We start from the raw sequence: 11,297 nt of genomic DNA, 5'->3' as shown, positions 1-11,297 counted from the left end.
TCTATTTCCCATGAAATGATGGGACCAGATGCCATGATCTTAGTTTTTTGAATGTTGAGCTTTAAGCCAACTTTTTCACTCTCCTCTTTCACTTTCATCAAGAGGCTTTTGAGTTCCTCTTCACTTTCTGCCATAAGGGTGGTGTCATCTGCATATCTGAGATTATTGATATTTCTCCCGGCAATCTTGATTCCAGCTTGTGCTTCTTCCAGCCCAGCGTTTCTCATGATGTACTCTGCATAGAAGTTAAATAAGTAGGGTGACGATATACAGCCTTGACGTACTCCTTTTCCTATTTGGAACCAGTCTGTTGTTCCATGTCCAGTTCTAACTGTTGCTTCCTGACCTGCATACAGATTTCTCAAGAGGCAGGTCAGGCGGTCTAGTGTTCTCATCTCTTTCAGAATTTTCCACAGTTTATTGTGATCCACACAGTCAAAGGCTTTGGCATAGTCAATGAAACAGAAATAGATGTTTTTCTGGAACTCTCTTGCTTTTTCGATGATCCAGCTGATGTTGGCAATTTGATCTCTGGTTCCTCTGCCTTTTCTAAAACCAGCTTGAACATCTGGAAATTCATAGTTCACGTATTGCTGAAGCCTGGCTTGGAGAATTTTGAGCATTACTTTACTAGTGTGTGAGATGAGTGCAATTGCGTGGTAGTTTGAGCATTCTTTGGCATTGCCTTTCTTTGAGGCTTAAATGCTAAGCTGAGTTATTTGTGCATGCTTTCCTGGTGGCTCAGTCAGTGAAGAGTCTGCCTGCAATGCAGGAGACCTGGGTTCATTCCCTGGGCTGGGAAGATCCCCTGGAGAAGGAAATGGCAACCCACTCCAGTATTCTTACATGGAGAATTCCATGGACGGAAAAGCCTGGTGGGCTACAGTCCATGGGATCACAAAGAGTCGGACACGACTGAATGACTAACACTTTCACTTTCACTTCATACTGTAGGCAGTGGGGAACCACTAAAAGTCTTTGAGCAGGGAAATGATATGATCAGAGCTAAACCTTATGAAGAAAGAACCAGTAGCAACGTCTAGAATGAATGGGTGGTGGACTGTTAGTAGATGGGAAGGTGTTACTAACTAAAAGCAATCATTCAAGCTAGAGCAGTGGTTCTCAATCAGGAGTGATTTTGCCTCTCAGGGGACATTGGGAACTGTCTGGAGACATATTTGACTTTCATAAGTAAGGAGGATACTATAGGCATCTAGTGGGTAGAGGTCAGGGATGTTGCTAAATATCCTATAGTACATCCTATTCAAAATGTGAATTTTATCCCATTTAAGGAACTCTGGGCTAGACATCATTAGAATGGATAACGAGAAGAGAACAAATGGGGCAGCCATGAGTGGCCCTGTGGAAATGGATTGTACAGAATTTTGCAAATGACTGTATCTACAGATCAGAAGAGAATTCAGGATTTAAAAAAGAAAAAGAAAAAAAAAAATTCCAAGATTTAAAACAGATAACTGAGAAGACGATATCAAGAACAGAAACAGAGAAGTCAGAAGGAGGGCCAGATTCTAAAGGGGAATGATGAATTTGTTTTGAGTTTGAGATTTAACTGGATACCTTAGCACAATTCTGGAGGCAACTGAAAATGTACTTGTGGAACCTCGTAAGAGGCTAAGACCAGGCATGTAGATTTCAGGAGATGTTTGAAGTGAGTTATTGGTTAAAGGAAGGGGAGCAGATAAGGGTACTGAAAAAGGGCAAAGAGGAGATGAAGTCTGAGAACAGAATTTTGAAAGACTATGAGAAAACACAAAGGTCATATTACTATAAGACTGTGTTGTTTATTAAATCATGTTATTTTTCAGAATATTTCTCTATTTTAGCAATTTTCTCCCACAAATCCAACATATTAATTAGACTACCTGGAAGTGAGTTGTTCCTAACTGTTCCTAAACTCTCGTTAAACCTGTATCAAAGAACCTCTTGTTCTCTTGTTTTTAAATAATAGTTTTATTAAATTCCTCAAATCCTCTTATAAATCCCAAACATATTCTCAAGCTTGGCTCAATAAAATAGCATTTTTAAAGCATTCTTTTCCTTTTATTCTGTGACTGTCTTTTGCATTTAAGATTTATTTAGAAATTATTTTCAAGACTGGCCTTCTGCAAAATTGAGGTATTACTTGATTTCAGACCATAGCAGGCCTCTGGCTTATCTGCTGTCCATAGAGGAAAAAAGTGTGAGCATAAGTTTATATCTCAACTCTGCCACAAGTAAGCTATATGATCTTTGGTAATATTCTTTCTCTCATTTAGAAAATTTAATTATATATACAAAAAGTTACATGAGTTTTATTAAAGACTAGTGTAATGTTTAATGTGGTAGTTACCCACAGACCCATCCCAGTATAATGTATAATATTACCCATACCTTCAGTGTAAATTCCTAGGCACAATTCAGAGGCATTACAAATTTTTAAAAACTTCCTAAAGTTTTTATTTTTAAAAATATCAAACCTACAAAAAGTTGAAAAAAATTACAATGAGCAGCCATATACCCTTCACCTAGATTCACCTATCTTTAACTTCTGTGACATTTGCTTGTTTTGCCTGTCTGTGTCGGTTATCTGTCTACCTACCTATGTTTATTTTTTGCTAAATGACTTGAAAGTAAATTACAGATATCATGAAACTGTATCCATAAATACTTAGTAGACCTCTGCTACAAACAAGGACATTTACCTGTAAAACCACAATATTATTATCTCACTCTAAAAATTTAACTTTGATACAGTGTACTATCTAATATGGGCTTCCCTGGTAGCTCAAACAGTAAAAATCCCATCTGCAGGGCAGGAGACCAGCGTTCAGTCCCTGGGTAGAGATCTTTGGAGAAGGGAAGGGCAACCCACTCTAGCACTCTTGCCTGGAGAATCCCAAGGACAGATGAGCCAGGTGGGCTATAGTCCAGGGGGTTGAAAAGAGTCGGATATGTCTGAGAGGCTAACACTTTGTACTTCGTACTATCTAATATATATTCAAATTTTAAGATAGTTCCCCAATTTTGTTTGTTTTTCTCAAGATAGGATTTAATCAAGGTTCATGTTTTTCTAATCTGCTTTAATTTAGAAAAGTCTTTTGCATTCTTTGATGTTTTATGACACTAATGATTTTGAAGATTACAAGCAAGCAGTCCCGCAATCTGGAAATGTCTGACTTTCTCCCCTGATTAGTTTCAGGTTATGCATTTCTATAAGTGCACTACAGAGATGGTGCTGTACCTTCTCATTGTATCACTTCAGGAGGCATGCCAATCAGTTCTTCCCAGTTTTAGCAATATTAAGTTAGACCACTAAATTGTCTGTCAGTTCCCTCCTTTGTAAAAGTGACTGTTCCCTATTTTAGCTAATAAGTAATCCATGGGGTGATATTTTAAGACATGTAACTAGCCTATGTTGTGGTCTTGGGGTTCTCATCTGACCTATATTCTTAGTAGTTTTTGCCAGTTTGTTCAGTATGGTTCTTCAGAAAATATTTTTTTAGTATGTAAACTATCCTATATAATTTGTTTTCACTTGAGTTAGCCAGAATTGGCTTCTGTTATTTTCCACCAAATACCCTGAACCCTACGAAAATTGTGTAGAATGCCCACTGCAGTAGGGGAAAGACCAACTTTATCTTTAGGGTTGCAAATGTGATTATGATACCACACACAGGCCAATCCATATGGGACCTCCAGATTTATTCAGGTTACATGTAGAAAAACATTTTTTTATCAGATTTGTAACTGATGGACCTGACCAGACTTGCTTAGACCAGTCCCTGCTAGGCCTCAGATAAATGATACACAAGCCCATGGACTGCTGGTTGTTACCTATTTGCAATGAGACTGTGCTGTTCCTGATGCTTAATCATTGCCATAAGTCTGGACAGTGTAGCATGACGAATCTAGTGACAGACATTATACCCAAATCCTAGTTGCTAAATACAGATGACCTGACTTGATCAAGGCAGATTTTATAACTATACTAGGTAATTTCACTGGAATTTCAGGGTGACATGGGTTGTATTTGTTAATATAATAGCCGTAGTCATAGAAAAACTAAAATCTCAACAACAATTTAATAGAAATTTCATTTATTTCTTAATCAAAGTCCAATTGGTGTTTGGCAAATGATCTTCTGCACAACACCTCAGACTCTCTGACTTCTTCCATCTCATTTCTTCCATCCACTGTTTCCTGAAGCCTTGGAGTCTTTTGCTTCTAGTAGCAGACAAGAAAGATCATGTAGGTTTTTATTTGGGTTTTGGAAGTGTGTGGTTTACAGAATCAATTTTAAACATAGAACAAGAGTAAAGAGAAGGAGATAAATAACCAAAGTTAAAATAAGGTACCAGGCGGTTGAAGGATCATGGAACTCTGTGTGATGCAGTGTTCACAAATGGTTGAATGAAGAGCTTCAACGTATGGAAAGAGTCAACACAGGCTGCTTCCACTGGGGAAAAGTAAGGGCAAGGACACCTGGCCAGAAGCTATAGTTCACCAACCACTATGCAGGGGGGTTTAACAGGCCAGGCTGAAAGTGCTACATATCACTTCTGCCCACATTGACCTTCTATCAGCCAAAACTCAGACCATATTCATCTATAAGGAAGGCTAGGAAATACGGTCTAGGAGCAAAATGATAACAGCTTTGGAAAGGGCCAATCATTTTGTGCCACAGAAGCTGGAGGCGTTGGGTGACCTGTGAAGCTGAGAGGGACTATGGATGCTAGAGAAGTTACAGTCACTCAACACCCCAAGCCTGATGGTCTCTGTTGCTTTTGGCTGGTTTGACCTCACTACTGTAAATGTTTACTTGTATTAAATATTTGTCAATTGAGTGCTACATTTCACTAAGGCCTCAAACTCACTCCTCTGCAGGATTACTTCAGTAGCTGAGAAGCACTCCTACTACTTTCTTAATGTTTCTTTAGAAAAATTAAAAGCACCTCTAGCTAGTCACCTAATTGCAGAGTTGTGTGATCAGTTTTAGAAAGAAGCTGAGTTCAGCAACGTGCAAGTATGAAAATTGCCCTATTCATCACCACTAGTTTTAGTTAAACATCCCTGCCTGGGGGGAAAACTCAGACATACATCCAGTTACTCTCCAGATAACAAATCCTTTGGTCTCTTTCAAACATGAGGGGTTTTTGTCTAGATTTCCAGAAGTATGTGCATCAGGAGGAAAGTGACACAGATTTGATGAGCAGCTAAAAGGCTATAAGATTTGGTAAACCCTAACTTGTGCTTTACCTGGAATACATTATTGAAAAAAATATTTTAAAATGCTGACTGTTGTGATACAATGAGACCTACCACAGCCTAAAATGAAGTTAAAGCAGGAATTCGAAGACATAAAGTGAGCACCAAAGTTTCTAAGGAACTCAGGTGACCTTGGGATTCCACTGCACAGAATTTGGGAGACCAGAGACCAAGGTTAGGACCTACTCAAGTAGAGAGATCTGCATAAAACCAGAATCCCAAAACTCCCAAAGAAAATTTAACTTATTGCTCAGGGGTAAGCAAAAAACTTGCATCTTGAACTTGATCCTGGTTGAAGACAATAAGACATAACAACGCCCTGTGCATTTATAACACAAGCTGATCTCCAAGTAGATTCTCATTCCCAAAACTTGTTCCCTGTGAGGTTTGAAAACCTTGAATGATCATTGAACTTAAAGTGGTCTCAGGTTGGTAGTCCCCTCAGGCAATAGGCAGGACTGCAATTTCAACCTGGACCTCAAAGAAATTCCACAGATGAATTGCCAAGGCAAATCATTCAGCTCACAGTAAAAAAAAGAAAAAAAAAAAAATCTCAGAACATAAGGAAATAAGGCACTCCAGGCTAGGACTAGCAGAAACAAAACAGAAGAATCAGATCTGCAAAGACTTCAGAAATTGCAATTATCAGGCCCAACATAAAAGTACTAGGTTTAAAGAAATAAGAGTGGCTTGAAAATACAAGCAAAGAACAAAAGACTATAAAGATGGTTGAGCATATATGACAAAGAGCTAAACAGAATTTCTGGAGATGAAAATTTTAATAAATAAAGATGAAAACTCAGTAGTCAAATTAAGCATCAAAGTACTCTACCTAGCAAAGTTATCATTCAGAACTGAAGGAGAGAGAAAGAGTTCTCTAGACGAGCAAAAGCTAAAGGAGTTTACCACCACTAAACTGGTCTAACAAGAAATGTTAAAAGGTCTTTTTTAAGATGAAAAGGAAGAGTGCTACTTAGTAATAAGAACGCATATGAAAGAGTAAAGCTTACTGGAATAGTAAATATATAATCAGGGTAGTATGTTAATTACTTATAAAGCTAATGTAAAGGCTAAAAGACAGAAGTAGTTAAAACAAGTATGATAATAGTAATTAGTTAAGGGGTATACAAGATGTGCATGTGATCACATCTTGTGTGTAGTGTAGTGTAGTATGTAGTGTGGTGTCTGACTCTTTGCGACCCTATGGACCATAGCCCACCAGGCCCTGCTGTCCAATTTTTCAGGCAGGAGTACTGGAACAGGTTGTCATTTCCTTCTCCACGGGATCTTCTTGACCCAGGGTTGAATCTGCCTGTCTTACGCCTCCTGTATTGGCAGGTGGGTCCTTTACCAGCTGAGCCACCAGGGAAACCCAGGTACCCAACATAGGAGTACCTAAATATTAAAGTAAATATTAACAGGCCTAAAGGGAGAAATAGGCAGCAGTGCAATAATAGTATGGGGATATCACATTAGTAGATAGGTCATTTAGACAGAAGATCAATAAGGAAGCATCAGCCCTAAGAAACATGTTAGAGCAGATTGACTTAACAAATATTGACCAAACATTCCATCCAAAAGCAACAGAATACACATTGTGTTCAAGTGCATATGGAATATTTTCCAAGATAGATTATATATTAGATCACAAGATAAGTCAATAAATACAAGAGAACTGAAATCATATCAAGAGTCTTTTCCAACCACAATGGTATGAAACTAGAAACTAATTACACAAACAAGACAGGAAAATTCACAAATATGTAGAGCTTAAACAACATGCTACTGAATAACCAATGGGTCAAAGAAGAGAAAAAAAATACCTTGAGACAACTGAAAATGGAAATGCAACATATCAAAATGTATGGAATGCAGCAAAAGCACCTTCTAAGAGAGGAGTTCTGAGTGATAAATGCATACCTCAAGAAACAAAAAAAGTCTCAAGTAAATAACATAACTTTACACCTTAAGGACCTAGAAAAATAAGAACAAATGTGGACCAAAGTTAGTAGAAGGAATGACGTAAAGATTACAGAAGAATTAAATGAAGCAGAAAATAAAAAGAAAACTAAAAGGATAATGAAACTAATAGGTGGTTCTTTGAAATGACAAACAATATTGCTAAACCTTCAGCTTGAATCACCAAGAAAAAAAGAAAGAGGATTCAAATAAATAAAATCAGAAATGAAAGAGGAGATATTACAACTAATAACAGAAATATAAAGGATCGTAATAGAAAAAGTATTTGCTGATAAATTGGACAACCTAGAAGAAACGTATAAATTTCTAGAAACACACAGTCTACCAAGATGGAATCATTATGAAATATAAAATTTGAACAGATCAGTTAATGGCAAGGAGTTTGAATCAGTAATCAAAAGCCTTCCAACAAACAAAAGTCCATGACCAGAGAACTTCACTGGTGAATTCTACCAAACATTCAAAGGACTAATACCAATTCTCAAACTCTTTCAAAAACTAGAAAAGGGAGGAAATCCTCCAAATACATTTTATGAAGCCAGCATTTCCCTGATACCAAAGCCAGGCAAGAATACTATTTAAAAAGAAAATTATAGGCCAATATCCCTGATGAACATAGAGGCAAAAATCCTCAACACAGTATTAGCAAACCACATTACACAATACATTAAAAGGATAATACATCATGATTATGTGGGATTCATTCCAGAGGTGCTAGGCATAAAAACATACACACAGATCAGTGGAACAAAATGGAGAGCCCAGAAATTAAACCCACACATTTGTGGTCAATTAATTTATGACAAATGAGCTAACAATATACAATGGTGAAAGGATAATGCCTTCAATAAATGCTATTGGGAAAATTGGACTGCCAAATGCAAAAATTAAACTGGGCCACTATCTTACACTATATACAAAAATTAAGTCAAAATAGATTAAAATTTTGAAAGTAAGAACCTAAAGCCATAAAACTAGAGGAAAACAGAGGCAGCAAACTCCTTGACATAGGTCTTGGCAGTGATTATTAAAGTCTTACACTAAGAGCAAAAGCACAAAAGCAAAAATAGCAAGTTGGGATGACATTAAAATGAAAAGCTTTTGCATAGCAGAAGAAACCAACAGCAAAATGAGAAGGTAACCTACTGAATGGGAGAAAATAATTGTAAATCATATATATGGTAAGGGGCTAATATCCAAAACACACAATGAATTCATACAAATCAATAGTGAAAAAATATCTAATTAAAAACAAACAAAACATCTGAACAGACATTTTGCCAAAGAAGACAAACAGATGACCAACAGGTACATGAAAAGGTGTTCCAGATCATTAATCATCAGGGAAATGCAAATAAAAACCACAGTGAGATACCACATGTTAAAATGGCTATTATCAAAAAGACAAGAAATAACAAGTGTTGGCACAAATATGGAGAGAGAAAAAAACCTTCTGCACCATTGCTAGGAATGTAAATTGGCACAACCACTATGGAAAACAGTATGGAAATTCCTCAGAAAAATTAAATATGATCCAACTATCCCACTTGTGGCTATTTATCTGAGAAAAGCAAAAACACTAATTTGAAAAATATATATATTTTTTCATGTTCATTGAGGTATTGTATACAATAGCCAAGACATGGAGACAACCTAAGTGTCCATTAATGGATGAATGAATCAAGAAACTGGGTATACAAATGCAATGAAATATTATTCAGCTGTAAGAAAGAATGAAAACTTGCCGTTTTCTATAACAGGGGTGGACCTTAAGGGCATTATGCTAAACAAAGTATGTTAGAAAAGACAAATGCTTCATACTCTTCTCTTATATGTGGAGTCTAAAAACAAAACAAGCTCATCGCTACTGAGAACAGATTGGCGGTTGCAAGAAGTAAAGGCTGGGGAGTAGAAGACACGGGAGAACATTTTTTTTTAGTCTAAATTAATTGAATAAAATTTATAAAGAATAATTTAAGTTGGAAACTCAGTAGATGAACTAAGCTTTAGAGTAGAAACAGCTGAGAAGAGAATTTGTAGATGAGTCCAGTTGAAGCTTTTAATCTTGAAACTTCAGTTTGGTTGAGGGCAGTTTCAAAATTTCAAATTTGTTCAAAGCTGAATTTTTTCTGCTTCTTCAGCTCAGACCTGCTTCAGGCCTCTGAGCCTGAGGTAGGAAAGGTGGCCTTATTAGCTGCTTCTTTTCTCCCAAAATACCTCCCACACTTCTAAGGGCCGTTTCTGACCTCGCCATTCCAGTGTCAGAAGAAAAAGAGGATTAGGGAGAAAGGGAAGCAGTTTCATTTGCCTGGTACTGTGTCATCTGGTGTCCATGCCCTCTGTGAATGAAGACTACCCAAAGATGACACTTTCTCTCCAGATTGTTTCTCAGAAGTACACCTGCTTCCATGTACCCTGGTTGCAGCTCCTTGTTGCAGACAACACTTCTCTGACTGTGAGCTTTTAATAACTCCCTCCAAGCTGGGCTTTGGGCACTTCTTAGGGAGCAAGAAGGCAAGATTCCTTTTCAGATGATCAGAGGCCAGTGCTTTTTGTGGATTCCACTTTGTTCCCTGAAACATACTATCCTTTGCCTCCTATATGTGAAAGGCCATTTTACACCCACTATGGTCCTGCAGGGATTCCCTAGTGGTTCAGACAGTAAAGAATCTGCCTGTAATGCAGGAGACCCAGGTTTGATCCCTGGGTCTGGAAGGTCCCCTGGAGAAGGGAATGGCTACCCACTCCAATATTCTTGCCTGGAAAATCCCATGGACAGAGGAGCCTGGTGGGCTACATTCCATGGGCTCGCAGAGTTCAACGAGACCTAGTGACTAACACTTTCACTTTCACAGCCCTGCAAACAGGTGAAGCTTCAGCTATGTCCCCAACCTTCACACTTGGCAAGGATCACACCCAAGTCTTTCTTGCTGAAACTCCTGGGGACAATTCTGGGAGGTCTCCTTGAGGTACTTCCCATTTGTCTTGAAGTGACCGGGGTGGGGCACACTCCTCCCTGACCACATGTGAAGGTGAAGGGAAAAGAGAGCCCTTTCCAAAGAAATCGTCACCTCTCTACCTTCCCTACCTCCATCTCTTTACTCTGTCAAGGTCAACGGTGTGTTCATGAAAGGCAGAGTATTTACACACTTAGCAGGTCCAGAATGACTTGAGAATACTCCTCACCCATTGTATTGATTTCAGCTTTGGAAGCCTGGCCAAAAGGAAGAGAGAAGTGCCATTTGAATATTTTGTTTCATTGGATTTTATTTAATAATTAAAATCCAAATAATTAAAATCATTACATTTTTTAATGAAGCAAGAAAATGCAAATAACATGCTATAATTTCTTTGATGTCAAAAATTCAAGACTGAGAATGCAAACCACATAGGGGCAGAAGATATTTACAATGTATATTACAAAGGTTAATACATATTACTCAGACTACACAAAAAATTTGTACAAAGTAATAGAAAAATTGGCAAAAATTTGAACAGGCCCTTTACAAAAGAAGATATCCAAATAACCAGTGAACAAAAAAATGTACTCAAGCTCAGCAGTTATCAGAGAAAAGCAAATCTAAAATATAATTATATATACGATCATATACTCACTAGAACAGTACTCATAAGAAACAGAAAATACCAAGTGCTGATGAGAATAAGGAGCAACTAAATTTTTCCTTTACCAGTGGCGTGGGAGTATAAATTAATACACCCACATTGCAAAACTGCCTATTGCTAGCTAATTAAATCTGAACCTCTGACCCAGCAATTTCATTCCTTGGTTATTTACTCAATAGAGCATATATGTGCTATTAGAGCACATATTAGAGCTATAATAGTACATATATGTGCTATTAGAGCTAATAGAACATATATATGCCACCAAAAGACATTCTCATGAATGCTCATGACGGCATCATTCATGATAGCCCCAAACTGAAAACAATTCAAGTGTCTATAGATAATATAATGGATACATAAATTGTGATATATTCATAAAATGGAATATCATGCAGGAATAGAAATATATGAACTATGGTTACACA

The sequence above is a fragment of the Bison bison genome, unplaced genomic scaffold, assembly GCF_000754665.1.
Source record: "Bison bison bison isolate TAMUID 2011002044 unplaced genomic scaffold, Bison_UMD1.0 scf7180017864177, whole genome shotgun sequence".
NCBI lineage: Eukaryota > Metazoa > Chordata > Mammalia > Artiodactyla > Bovidae > Bison > Bison bison.
The sequence above is the reverse complement of the archived record's forward strand: the minus strand, read 5'-3'. Positions refer to the sequence as shown.